Consider the following 14,425-nt stretch of genomic DNA (forward strand, 5'->3'; position numbering starts at 1 on the left):
GTGACATTATGAACTTCACAGAAGCCAAGGAGACTGACTGGATCATCACCCTAAAGGCAGACAGGGGTTATGGCCTGAATGGTAGAGCATCCATTAAACCCAAGTTAAAACAGCGTAGGAACATCAAATAGTTCTCACTTTTACATATATTTTCACATATCACTTATATATTTATATTGTTGTTTAGTTATGCTATATTTAGTTCATATTACATGTGACAGACATGCCATGTATATATATATATAGTTTTCAATGAGTTTTGATCAAATACATATTCCTCAACATATGTATTTTACTAATGTATCCAATATATATCTTTGAATCTAGGCTTGTTGTCTTTGATATACTGTTCATTATATTAATACATAGCATATTTTATAGATGTATTCAATTTTTCATAAATTTATTTATGAGTTTAGCATATATAGTTATTATAGTTTTTTTATGTATGTTTTTGCTGCATTTGATACACTGCCCATTATGCATTTTGATACATTTTAATGATTTTTAGATGTTTACTGATATATTCAGTTTTTATTTAATATGTGCCACATATGCTTGACAGTTGTCTTTTTTGTATATATGTGTTTAAATACAGATGAGCAATTATTAACTAGCTAATTAGATCTGCTATATAAAGAGCGACCTCTGTATTCACTAGGAGGACCTGAAGAAGCATTTATTGTGAAAGCGCTCATCCGTTTGTGCACACTAATTGGAAATTAAACTACGTTGTTATAGACCTTACTTTTGCTGCACTCGTGCCTTTTGTTATATTTATTTGACTCAACCTTCACGGAGTGACAGCATTTACTTGTGGAAAGATAGATTTATTAATTGATTATTTATTCTTTGGCTACCTTCCACGAGAGTAAGGCTTGGTTCAAGATATGGCTAATATCGAACTGGATTATGTCCCGAGAGGTGAAGACCGTGGGACAGGAGCCCTACAAACACGATTTCAGAGGTACTTAAAGGAAACAACTAGTGTCTCTTTATTTTTTGACTCTGCGGCAGCCTCTGATGACGTTATCGGATCCAATGTTGATTCCGATAAGCTGCATGCCATGTTAGACAGCATGGAAAAGGATTTTATGAAACTTAAGAGGCTCCAAACACAGCGAATACACTTTGAGTTTTGTCTTGAACAGCAAATTATTCCACGTGGCTTAAGGGTGCTTACTATGCCTAACCAGGGCAAGGAATATCCTGCTTTACTTGCGCAATGGCAGCGTCTCAACATTGAGGTGAGTCGCAAGTATTTGCAACTTTTAACTGACTTTTTTCAACCAGAGGAGACAAAATTAATGGAGTGTATTAAAGATAAGCAACAGACCCTATTTAATGATTACCCTGATAGAGTGGTTATACCATTGTTTGAGAACTTATTGGACTGTGTTTTGGCTTAAGAGAGAAAGCTTCTACAACAGAAATGACATAAGGCCACCAGGGACTTTAATGATTTCAAGTTGGGCAATGTATTCCTATGGCCTAGGCCAGGACAAGACTCCAATGCACCTCCCCCAGCTGCTCGTAGGGACCCACGAGCTGTTATGGGTTCCAAGAGGGACGGGGGGGCACATAAACTTTAATCACACTGATGGAATATCTAATGCAGCAAGTGTGAATGTCAACCTGAACAGTGTTACTTCGGACAGAGGTAACACTGATAGAGACACCAATAGTGACACTAGATGCCTTGATAAAGAGGCATCACTGGCCATTAAGAACACTACAGATAACTGTAATGACTCTGTTGATGTTATTCATATTGTCCATCCTAGCACCTGCTCTGACAACAATCTTTACCCCGAAGTGCATGTGATTAAACATGGGTCCAACATCACAAAGGGAGGGTCAGAGGCTGTGGTCAGACCCAAGACAACCGTTAATGGGACTGCTTCCAATGACCACACGAGCTTGGATTTAACTTTTCCCCTACCGGTGTGCATGGAGAAAGGTCCTCGCAGACCACGTTCCATGAGTCGGGGGAGACAGAAGAGGAAGTTATCAGGAGAGTTTATACCACATCAGACTTTAAAGAAAATGTGGAACAGCAAGAACTAGTGCATAATCTGTCTCATGTTATTTTAACGAGTGATGATACTAGACTCTTGAATAGGGGTCTAAGCTTCATCCCCAAAAGTCAGAGTAAGTTAACTGACACTATTTTAGATTTGAAGTTATTTTGTAGGAATGTAATGCTTAAGCTCATGTATAATAATTCTCAAGAAGAACATTCCCAAACTAAGAAGTTTGTTTTTAAAAATTTGAGTAATTATATACCTACGCATCACCCCCTAGTTGAAGCTTTTTCTAGGCTAACTGAAGATGAATTATATAATTATTATAACAACAAAAATATGAGAGTTAATAAACAGAGATGGAGGGACAATTTAACCCCTCATGAGCGTCAATGTCTCAAGAAGTTACAGAATGATCCTACTATTATTATTAGGCCAGCTGACAAAGGTGGCAAAGTTGTTATCATGGATATGTCATTCTATGTAGAGGCTATGAATACAATGCTGCAGGATAGGTTTTATGAACCCATTCCTACTGATGAAGTTTACTCAGTTGTTACATACATTAGTATTACACTTCATGATATATTTATGGGTAAATTGATAGATAAAGAGCTATATGAGTACCTTGTGATTCATGCACCAGTCATACCAGTTATACAAGGGCTTCCCAAGATTCATAAAAATATTGATAACCCACCCATGAGACCAATAGTATCTGGTCGTGGTTGGGTTACAGAACATTTATCGGCCTTTGTAGAAAAACATCTGAGACATGTATTGAAGGATAACGTTACTGTATTAAAGGACTCTAAGCAGGTTTTGATTGATCTATATGAATGTATTGGTAGTCCAGGGTCATCCTATAACTATATCTTTGTCACCTTTGATGTTCAATCTCTGTTTACTGTGATTCCTAATGATATAGGACTGGAATATGTCTCACAATATTTACAAGAACACAGTGACTATAATGTAGGGTTGATAGACCTTATAGTTCACTTCCTAGAATTGGTTTTAGAGAATAATCTTTTTATGTTCCAGGGCCAGATTTATAGACAGCGTGATGGCGTAGCTATGGGCACACCTTGCGCCAATAGCTACGCCAATATGTTTCTTGCCCACTGGGAAGAACATATTCTATTTAGGCAAGATCTATTCTGTAGACATGTTGTGTTCTACAGAAGATTTGTTGATGATCTTTTTGTCCTATGGGATGGAACAACAGCACAGTTGGAATCTATGCTAATGATGATGAACAATTTGACAACATTTCTTACTTTTACTATGAATTTTTCCACATTTAGGATAGATTTTTTAGATTTGTATATTGAGAAATTAGCAGGTGGCTTGGTTAATACAGGGGTCCATCATAAAGTCTGTCATTATAATTCTCTGTTATTAAGGTCAAGTATGCATCCACCCTTTGTTTTCAGGAACATTATGAAAGGGCAAGCCATTAGGGCCTCACGACTTAATCCCACTAACAGTGGTTTTAATTCTGAGTTAGAGAATCTTAGTAATAGATTATTGGCTCGAGGCTATAGGAAGGATGAGATTACCTCATACATAGAGGAAGCACAGACTTTACGTTCCACTGTGGGTATACCATATTTCGGACCCAATCAATGTGATGTGACTAGTAATCACATAACTCACAAGACTGTCAAGTTCTCCACCTATTTTACCTCAGATTTATCCCATTTGAAGGAAATTATTAATAGACATTGGAATATTCTTCTTATTGATGAAGAGTTGAAATGTATTGTAGGTGAGACACCTGGCTTTTTGTTTAGGAATAAGAGTAATTTAAAACGACTTTTATGTTATCCAAGATTTGACAGGACCAGTAAGGTAAATGGACACACCAAACCCTGTGGACATTGTAATTTTTGTTCATTCATAGACAGTAGTGAGGTGTTCGTTCATCCTGACGAACATGTTACTTTTTCCACTAGGGTAGATGCTAATTGCATGACATGCAATGTGGTGTATTTAGCCACCTGCCAGGCCTGTCCCTGCTTTTATGTTGGTAAAACCAATTGTCCCTTGCGGGACAGGATGAGGGAACATATATATCATATGAAAAAAGGCAACCCTCACAATGCCCTTGCCAGACATGTAACTTGTAATAATGGTGACCATACTTTTTTATTCCGGGTGTTGGAGAATATAATTGTCAATAAGAGGGGTGGTGACATTATGAACTTCACAGAAGCCAAGGAGACTGACTGGATCATCACCCTAAAGGCAGACAGGAGTTATGGCCTGAATGATAGAGCATCCATTAAACCCAAGTTAAAACAGCGTAGGAACATCAAATAGTTCTCACTTTTACATATATTTTCACATATCACTTATATATTTATATTGTTGTTTAGTTATGCTATATTTAGTTCATATTACATGTGACAGACATGCCATGTATATATATATATAGTTTTCAATGAGTTTTGATCAAATACATATTCCTCAACATATGTATTTTACTAATGTATCCAATATATATCTTTGAATCTAGGCTTGTTGTCTTTGATATACTGTTCATTATATTAATACATAGCATATTTTATAGATGTATTCAATTTTTCATAAATTTATTTATGTGTTTAGCATATATAGTTATTATAGTTTTTTTATGTATGTTTTTGCTGCATTTGATACACTGCCCATTATGCATTTTGATACATTTTAATGATTTTTAGATGTTTACTGATATATTCAGTTTTTATTTAATATGTGCCACATATGCTTGACAGTTGTCTTTTTTGTATATATGTGTTTAAATACAGATGAGCAATTATTAACTAGCTAATTAGATCTGCTATATAAAGAACGACCTCTGTGTTCACTAGGAGGATCTGAAGAAGCATTTATTGTGAAAGCGCTCATCCGTTTGTGCACACTAATTGGAAATTAAACTACGTTGTTATAGACCTTACTTTGGCTGCACTCGTGCCTTTTGTTATATTTATTTGACTCAACCTTCACGGAGTGGCAGCATTTACTTGTGGAAAGATAGATTTATTAATTGATTATCCTTTCCAAAGGGTGACCAGTTCTACTGTGTAATGTTACTGTTACCCTTTTAAGGCTATTGGAGTGGCCTATACAGTGTCACCAAATACATATGCAAGAACTTTAAGAGCTTAAATATCTCTAAACAGACCAGCCACAATTGAAAGGTTTAAATATATTTAATAATAAATAATAAAAGAACAAGACAATACAGCCTATGACTGAGATAAACCACTGGGTGCTCTTCTCCCTCTGAAGAAATCTGGCTTAGTACAGCCCCCACCCTATGGTTTGAAGCATCCACCTGCACAACAAATTCTTTGCTGTAATCTGGACTGGCTAACACAGGGGGTCCTCCCAAAGCTCCTTTAAGCTTCTGGAATGCTTTCTCACATGCTGGGGTCCACACTACCTTATCTGGCCTGTTTTTCCTTGTCAAGTATGTGAAGGAAGCAGCTATGGTACTATAATTGGGGACAAGCTTTCTATAGTATCCTGCTGTCCCTAAAAATACCCTCACCTGGTTTTTGGTAACAGGTGCAGGCCATGCCTGAATGGCATCCACTTTGGAAGGTTCTGGCCTGATCTTACCACTCCCAACTCTATGTCCCAGGTGGGAGACTTCTGCCATACCCATCTGACATTTTCTGGGCTTAATGGTCAGTCCTGCCCTCTGTAGTCTGCCCAGCACCTCCTTGACAAGCTGAGGGTACTCTTGCCAGGAATGGCTGTAGATGGCAATATCATCTAGGTAAGCAAGGGTAAAATCTCCTGCTCCTGCTAGGATATGATCTACCAGCCTCTGGAAAGTTGCTGGGGCATTTTTAATCCCAAAGAGCATTTTTGTGAACTTATACAAGCCAAAAGGAGTCACAAAGGCTGACTTCTCTCTAGCACTGGGAGTCAAGGGCACCTGCTAGTAACCCTTGGTAAGATCAGTGGTGGTAAGATACTTAGCCCTACCCAGCTGCTCTTGGGCTTCATCTGTCCTAGGCATGAGGTAAACATCTGACTCTGTATGACTATTTAATTTCCTATAGTCCACACAGAGTGTGGTGCTGCCATCCTTCTTTGGTACCAGCACCACTGGGGAAGCCCAGGGACTGCTGGACTCCTGAATTACCCCTAGTTTCAACATTTCTTGTATCCCCTCCCTCAGAGTCTGTTTGACTCTTTCAAGTACCCTATAAGGGACCTGCTTAATAGGCCTTTGGGATCCTGTATCCACATGGTGCTGCACCAAGTGGGTGTGCCCTAGTTTCCCAGTGAACATGTCCCCAAACTCCTGTAACACTGCTCAGATTTCTTGAACCTGGGTAGGGGATAGCTGCTGGGGCATTGCTACCCCTTCCACTGAGGTGTCAGTTTCAGCCTCACTGAGGAGATCAGTCACCAGATCCCCATCAGACTGCTCCTGCAATCCACTGCAAATACTCAGCACAAGGGCCTCCCTATCATGGTAAGGTTTCATCATGTTAACATGATATAATTTTTGCCCCTGCCTCCTGCCTAGAATTTCTACCATGTAGTTAACTATGTATTGAACTCTGCTAGCAGCAATGAAAGTAGCACTGTTTTATGTGCCTCCGTTTTTTACTTTTATCATTTTCATATTTTAAAGTGTCATATTTGTTTTTATATACATATAAGCAATGTGAATTTCTATGCGTATATGTCATAAGATCTTTGAAATTGTTTATGCTTTTATATGAGTGATTTCCTATGAAACAGGAAGATGGATTTTTGTTTTGAAACTTATATAGCCTTATATGGGGTTTCCGATCTTTTAACTAATACAATGCTAATGATGCTTAAGCTTTGGCTTATTAGAGATATGTAATTATTGAATAATAGGGCTATTGAGTTACAGAGAAGTTTCTTGTATATAAATGTGGTGCAGTTTTTTGAAAATTTATCTGATGTTTTACATGCTTAAGGAGACGTTTGGTTGAATTTTCCTTGCACCTATCTCTGATCGTGGTGACTATCCTCACTCTTTTTTGTTGTTTTATACGGCTTATCGTTTGGTGAGTTACGTCTTTGGCTGAAAAGTGGTGTTCCTTTTATGGACATGTAGTTAACATCATTTACCTTCCTTACTACCTTGTAGGGTCTCTCCGAAGCTGCCTGCAGCTTGTTGTATCTGACAGGAATGAGAACCATTACCTGCTGCCCTACAGCATACTCTCTAGCTCAAGCATTCCTCTCATACCAGACCTTTTTCTGCTGTTGGGCTTCTGTCAGGTTCCCCTGGGCCAAGCCCACGAGCTCCCTGAGCCTTGTCCTGAGGTTATGATGTATGGCATAACACAGACTCCTTGTGAGGTTCACACTCACTTTCCCATTCATCTCAAATCAAATCGAGGTCCCATCACCCTATGCCCATACAACAACTCAAAGGGTGAAAAACCTGTGGATTCCTGGGGAACCTCTCTGTAAGCAAACAACAGATGGGGAAAATATTTGTCCCAGTCCCTCTTAAACTGGCCTGCAAATGCTCGTAGCATGGACCTGAGTGTAGAATTTAACCTCTCAACAAGACCATTAGTCTGGGAGTGGTAGGGGGTAGTCTTTAGGTGCTTTACCCCATAGCACTTCCACACACAATCCAGCAGGTCTGATATGAAATTGGCACCTCTGTCAGTCAGTATTTCTTTTGGGAAACCTACCCTGCTGAAAATCTCTAACAAAGCATTTGCCACCTTTTCTGCCTCAGTGGAGGACAGAGACACTGCCTCAGGGTATCTGGTAGCATAATCTACTACCACTGTTCCCTGTGGAACTTGGGGTACTCAGAGGCCCCACAATATTCATAGCTACCCTCTAAAATGCCTCCTCAATCAAAGGCAAAGGCATCAAAGGAGATTTCACCTTGTCTCCTGCCTTGCCTACCTTTTGACACTGCTCACAGGTCCTGCAGTACCCTGTTACATCTCTGGAAATCCCAGGCCAATAGAAGTTTGCATAATATGTTTCTTTGTACATTTTATGCCCATATGATCTGCAAAGGGGATATCATGGGTTATGGCTAGAAGTGCCAGATGGTAGGCTATGGACACTACCAACTGCTGTATTCTCTCACCATCAAGCCCTCCCCCATGGGTCAACTCTCTGTACAGTAACCCTTTGCCCCAGTATACAGATTCCCCTTTCCTTTGAGAATCAGGTGCCTCACTAGCTACCTTTCTCAGGCCTTATAATGTAGGGTCTGAGAGCTGAGCCTGTCTCAGCTCTCACTTTGTAATCCTTTCCAGCTCCTCTTCCACAGGAAGTCTGGTATCCTCTGACAGCAGTGTCTCACTGTCAGTCTGGGTACTACTATTTACCTCTGCCCTTGCAGCCACTCTGTCCAAGGGAACATCAGTACCCACAAGCAGCTGTGGCTCACCTTCAGTCTCACTGCTATAAGGTAGCTCCCTCCCTGAAGTAACCACCTCACCAGTCCTGGCTGCAAGCGTGCAGACTGTCTGGGTCTCCCACAGTCTACCAGAACCACATGCTTGTCTCCAAGCCTGACTGCGTTTAACTGCATGCACACATTGTACTGCATTATCAAAATTATTCCCTATCAGGACAGCTGCAGGTTGGTAGTTTGGTACCCTTGTTGACTTGATACAACCTACTGTTGGCATTTTGTCATTCCCACTTACTGGCTCTCCCACATTTTGTTCCTAATGTTGCCTCAGTGGACATCTATATGCTACATGGCCCCTTTGGTTGAATTTAAAACATTTAACCCTTAGTCCTGGATGTGTACCTGGACTAGTGGCTTCCCCTGCTACTGGCGGACTATGTTGGGGCAGTCTGTGCTGCCCACCATATGTTGGGGCAGTCTGGGCTACCCATCATGGGTTCCCTTAGACCCATCAGTAGCACTGGGTTTCCCTTTCCTGTGCAGTAATGACCTGCTTGCTAGGTATAGGTCTCCTTTCTTCCCCAACTCATCTACAGTATTGCATTTTTTATCAGATAATCAGATTCTCATGTCCTCAGGCAAAGTGCTAAGGTCTTGTTCCCTCACCAAAAGGTCTGCCAGTTCTTCAAAATTGATGACCTGATATCCACTCACCCACCTATGAAAATAAGTGCTCAGTTCAGCAACATAGTCACACATTTTTTCATCTGCCTTGCATCTATGCTCACAAAAGTTTTTCCTATAAGCTTCAGGTGCTAACTTAAAAAATTCTAGCAAACAATTCTTTATAACATTATAATAAACAGTCAACATCAGATATTTTGGAAAGAACAGTTACAGATTTACCATGGAGTAAGAGGGTCAGGAACCGTAACCAGAGCCCTTGGTCAACATTATACTGTTTACATACCCTCTCAAACATATGAATGAAACTATCAAAATTATCCCCCTCTGTAAATTGTGGAAGAAATGTACTGACCTTTGTTGCTTTTGGGGTTCAGTTACTCCCTTCTCCATTACCTCTATTACTCTGGCAGAGTTAGCTTTTCCTTTTCATGTTGCCTCTGCCTCTCATTCTCCTCAGCCTGTAGACATTGCATTTTCTCATTTTCCTCAGCCTTTAGGCATTGCAGTTTCTCATTTTCCTCAGCCTCCTGATGTCTCAGTCTCTCTTCTGCTTCTATTTGCAAATGCTTGTCCTCCAACTCAAGTCTGTTTAACTCCAGATGGATTGTTAAGTCCTCTGTGGACAGGTTGAGCTGTCCATTTTCTGAGAGTTGTACATCTCCACTGCCAGTCTGATTGTCCTCCTGACTGCTATTCTGTGATGCAGCTGTGACTAAAGCTGCAGTCATGTCTGCCTTATTCAGTTAGGCATGCACCAGTCCTTTAGCCTGGCACATCTCAGTCAACTGGCTCCTTGTCAGATTGCCTTACTCCTCTGCTGACATGCTTGCCTGCTTTCCCTGACTAATTAAGCTAACAAAAAATAAAACACTTGTGATATGAACTCTGAATGTTCACTGCATGTCTGATTTAGAGTACAAAAGCATGTCTGATTTAGAGTACAAACACCTTCAATGACCACTGTACACAAGGTACAGGAATTCAATATCCACACTACTACAAACCAGTTAATATGTGATACGCCTAACTCACCACAATCAGCCAATTAATATGTAATGTGGCTATCCCATCATTGCCACAAATTAATATGTGATACCCCTGTGCTGGCTCAGTTATCATGGAGTCTCCATTCTCACCACTAGCACCAGTGAGGGACGTACACATTGGGAGGATAACAAGTACACACATCAAAGTACAATTCCCCTTAAGAGCACGCAGAGATCACAGTCAGTCTGGGGCTGGTTTCTCCCTCTGTCTCCAGATCCCCAGTAAGACTCCCCACTGGCATAGCTATAGGGTTAAGCTCTCAGCTGAGTGGTCAAGCCAAAACCTCCAGCAACCTATCGGTCCAACCAGTGCTGAGTGTCCCTTCCCAAGTAGATGACACACACACACACACACACACACACACACACACACACACACACACACACACACACACACACACACACACACACACACAGAAATTTGACTTATATACAAACACACAGACACTCCTGGGGAAGGCAGGCACATGTTCATTAGCTATGCCCCCTTTTGCCAAGACTATAAGGTGGTTACCAGCTGCCACCAACCAGCACTTATCAGCTACTATATGGCCCTTCCCAAAGGGTGACCGATTCTACTGTGTAATGTTACTGTTATCCAAATGGTAAGTGTGTCCAAGACTTGCCTATACAGTGTTACCAAATATATATGCAACTACTCTAACAGCTTAAATACCTCTAAACAAACCCTGTTTGTCTATGGAAACTTCTTTTTTGAATTTATGTTCAAGCAATTCTATATTTGTTGTATAATATCTTGTTTAATTGTTTCTCAATATTCTAACCACTGTATGCAGCATCAGTTGTAAAACTCTGATTTTTACTCATTTTATATGTTCTATGCTCTTTGTATAAAATAGCTATGTTTATATAATTTTTGCATTATTTTTATTTATTTTTTTTTAATAATTTTTTACTATGTATTTGGAGCTTTTCTCCCCGGGCCTCCACTGAAAATGGTCACCTTGTGACCAGTCGGACTAATGTGGTAAACAAATGGAAAATAAATAAATAAAATAAATATATTTAATAATAAATAATAAAAGAACAAGACAATATTCAATAACTCAACATAGTGACAACAGAGTTCAGAATCACAGGAAATATTTTTAAACAACATTGCAGGACAGTCTCACATAAATACAGAAAACATCTAAACTAATCTTACTATATTCCTGTCTGTCTCTAAGAGAAATACTATACCTAAATCTTACTTACAGAGCAAGGCAAATGCAAATGAGAAGTGCTGAAGATGGATGTTTTCAGGTCCAAAGACAAATACAAAATGCACAGACTTTCACTGAGAGATAGTTCTTAAATTAATAACAACACATTACTGCTAGGTAAACTGGATGACATCACTCTTTGTCAGCTCTGCCTTCAGTTCCCAGGCTAAGGGAAACTTAAAATTTACTACCTCTTACTTATCTGTCAGACGTTTGCTTAGAACTGGAAGTCATAAAACAGTTAAACACTTTTACATTTAAAACCTGTAATTATTTGTGTTTCCAGACAATTGAAAGAACTTCTAGATGTAGACATCCTGTCTTTTTGCTGTATTAACTAACTTTATAACACATTGTAAAACTCTTTACTTGTCAACCTATTTTCTTAGAGTTTTGCAAGTTAACTCTGTATGTTCCAACTTCTACTTTTAATATAGTTTATATACACTGCTGTTCTTTTCCAGTAGGATACACTGTGGTTACATTTTGAAGCTCAGTACAGAACATACAGTTCAACACACACTTCTGCAAAAGTAGTTAAATATCCACTTAACATATATATATATTTTTTTAATTTGTAAGACAAGCCATATGAATCATATTAATATTCACAAATGACATAGAATTATTTACAAAATTCCAGCTAGCTGGGCTGGCAGCCTCACACTGACCACGCAAGCATCTGATGGAGAACAATTAACCTAGGATCGGGTTATGTATTAAAATTTCAACAGGGAAGGAAAACACTGATCCTTGTCTGGTGATTGAACCCAGGACAGTCCACGATCAATGAGGTCATTACTTCCAGTGCACCTTAAGCATTATGTGTTCCACTGCTGCTACAAAACCGATATCAACTTTAGAAGAATGAATAATAAATGCAATAAGAACTTCTATGACTATACTGATAAACTTAAAATAAAAAAATGAACTAAGGAATAAAGACCAACATCCAGTCCACAGTGGTGGAATAAGCTTTCATTCCTTTTATTCAGTATCGGAACTTCTTCAGAATGGATCAAATGTCAAGGGGCTAAAGTATAACAAAGTACAACATATCTCATTAATATTAAAATACAAACATAAGCCAGTAGTAGCATACCATAACCAATACAGTGATGCATTTGCAAGAATATAATGTTTAAAAAGAATGCCATTGCATGAGAGCTTTCCTAATATGTACAGAAGACAGCCTCTATACATTAAACACAGTGAGTAAAATGAAATATATGTACACAACTGTATATACCAAAACATGTTTTCACTTAACCACAAAGGATCCTCTGTTCTAAATTAACACAATCATTGGAACCATTTCAAGGCACATTTCAGATTGAGAGACTCATTTAACCCTGGAAAAAATTCCACTTTCAATCACAACTGCCATTTCATTTTCTGTAGCTGTAATTTACAATCCGAATCTCCAAAGAAAACTTTAATTTGTTCCAACACTATGAATTTAAAAGACCTAAAATCATTACACAAGGTACTGTGTTTACTAAGAGCATTGACATGGTTATCATTCCTGATGGCGCCATAATGTTTCTTTATTCTGTCACTCAACCTACAGACAGTTTTCCCAATATAAAAACTTGAACATGTGGAGCAGACTGCACAATACACTACCGTGCTGGAATTACAATCGAATACTTTGTTAAATGACACTCGAACATTGCAATGTGGAAAAGTATGAGTCACCTTTAAGAATGTATTTACAACAAACACATTTACCACATTCGTGCATTCCTTTGGGTTTAGCCATGTTAATTCCAGGTGTTAAATTTAACTGATTATCCTTATTTTCAAAGAACGTTTTCAAGGTCTTAGTTCTTTTATATGAGAAGAAAGGTTCAGAAACTAAACTAGTTCTAATGTTAGGGTCACAAAGTAAGATTTTCCAGTTGTTCAGTAAAACAAGCCTGAGGTCATTTAGTTCCCTACACATAGGTAAGGAAAAACTGTGGGTATATGTGGAATCTACCATATCTCTGTGCGTATTGTGTGTTGGAGTAAATCCGTGTGTTACAATGGGTTTAAATTTAGTGAGTCTATTCTTAGTGATTTGACTCCTAACTGAATTAATTAATGCTAAAGGGTAGTTTTTTTGCGTAAATAGGGAGAGAAAATCACATTCCTTCTCAAAAACCATGTTGTCACTGTTTAGTCTGGACACTCTGATAAATTGGCTCTTTAGAATGTTCCTTTTCATGAAATAAGGGTGAGAACTATCAAAATCAAGGTAATTATTTCTAAACGTACTTTTCCTGTGAATGCAGGATTCAAAACAATTATTACCTCTGTCAATAGAAATGTTTATGTCCAAAAAGGAAACTGCATCACCATGATTACCAATAACAAATCTCAAAAAGCCAATACTCTCTGACAAGTTCTCAACAAACATATTAAGTTGGTCCACACTATCCTCCCGCAGGAAAAAATATCATCTATAAATCTTTTATAGCATTTCATAAGGAAAAAAATAGGTAAGTGAACCAAAGTGTCTGTTTCCCACTCAGTTAAAACCAGATTTGCAAATGCTGGGGCCATCTTAGTCCCCATGGCCACTCCCCTGACTTGGTGGTAGATGTCGTCATTAAACTGGAAAAAGTTGTTATCTAAAACAAGAGAAATCAGTGTAGTCAAAGTATCAATCCATGTTTTTGGAAATGTTATATATTTGCATAAGTAATGTTTGACATACTCAACACCATCCACATGGGGTATACTGGTATACAAGGCTACAATGTCCAATGTAACTAGAATGCAGTTAGACAAATCAACATCAGTGTTAAATAATGTGTTTAAAAAGTCCCAGGAGTCTTTGATGTAATGGAGTGTTGCTTGTACTAAAGGATTAAGGACAAAGTCAATATACTGAGCAATGTTCTCAGTTTTCATCCTTTTATTAGAGACGATTAACCTAAAAGGGGGATTCGAAGAGTTCTTATAAAGTTTAGGGATGCCAAACAATTTCCCTAAACATGGATTTGGAGACCACATGAATGTAAATTCCTCCTCAGTAATGTAATGATCATCACGTAAGGACTTTAGCATCTTGTTTACATATTC

The sequence above is a fragment of the Protopterus annectens genome, chromosome 15.part0 (genome assembly GCF_019279795.1).
Source record: "Protopterus annectens isolate FY-2018-M chromosome 15.part0, PAN1.0, whole genome shotgun sequence".
NCBI classification, from domain to species: domain Eukaryota; kingdom Metazoa; phylum Chordata; order Ceratodontiformes; family Protopteridae; genus Protopterus; species Protopterus annectens.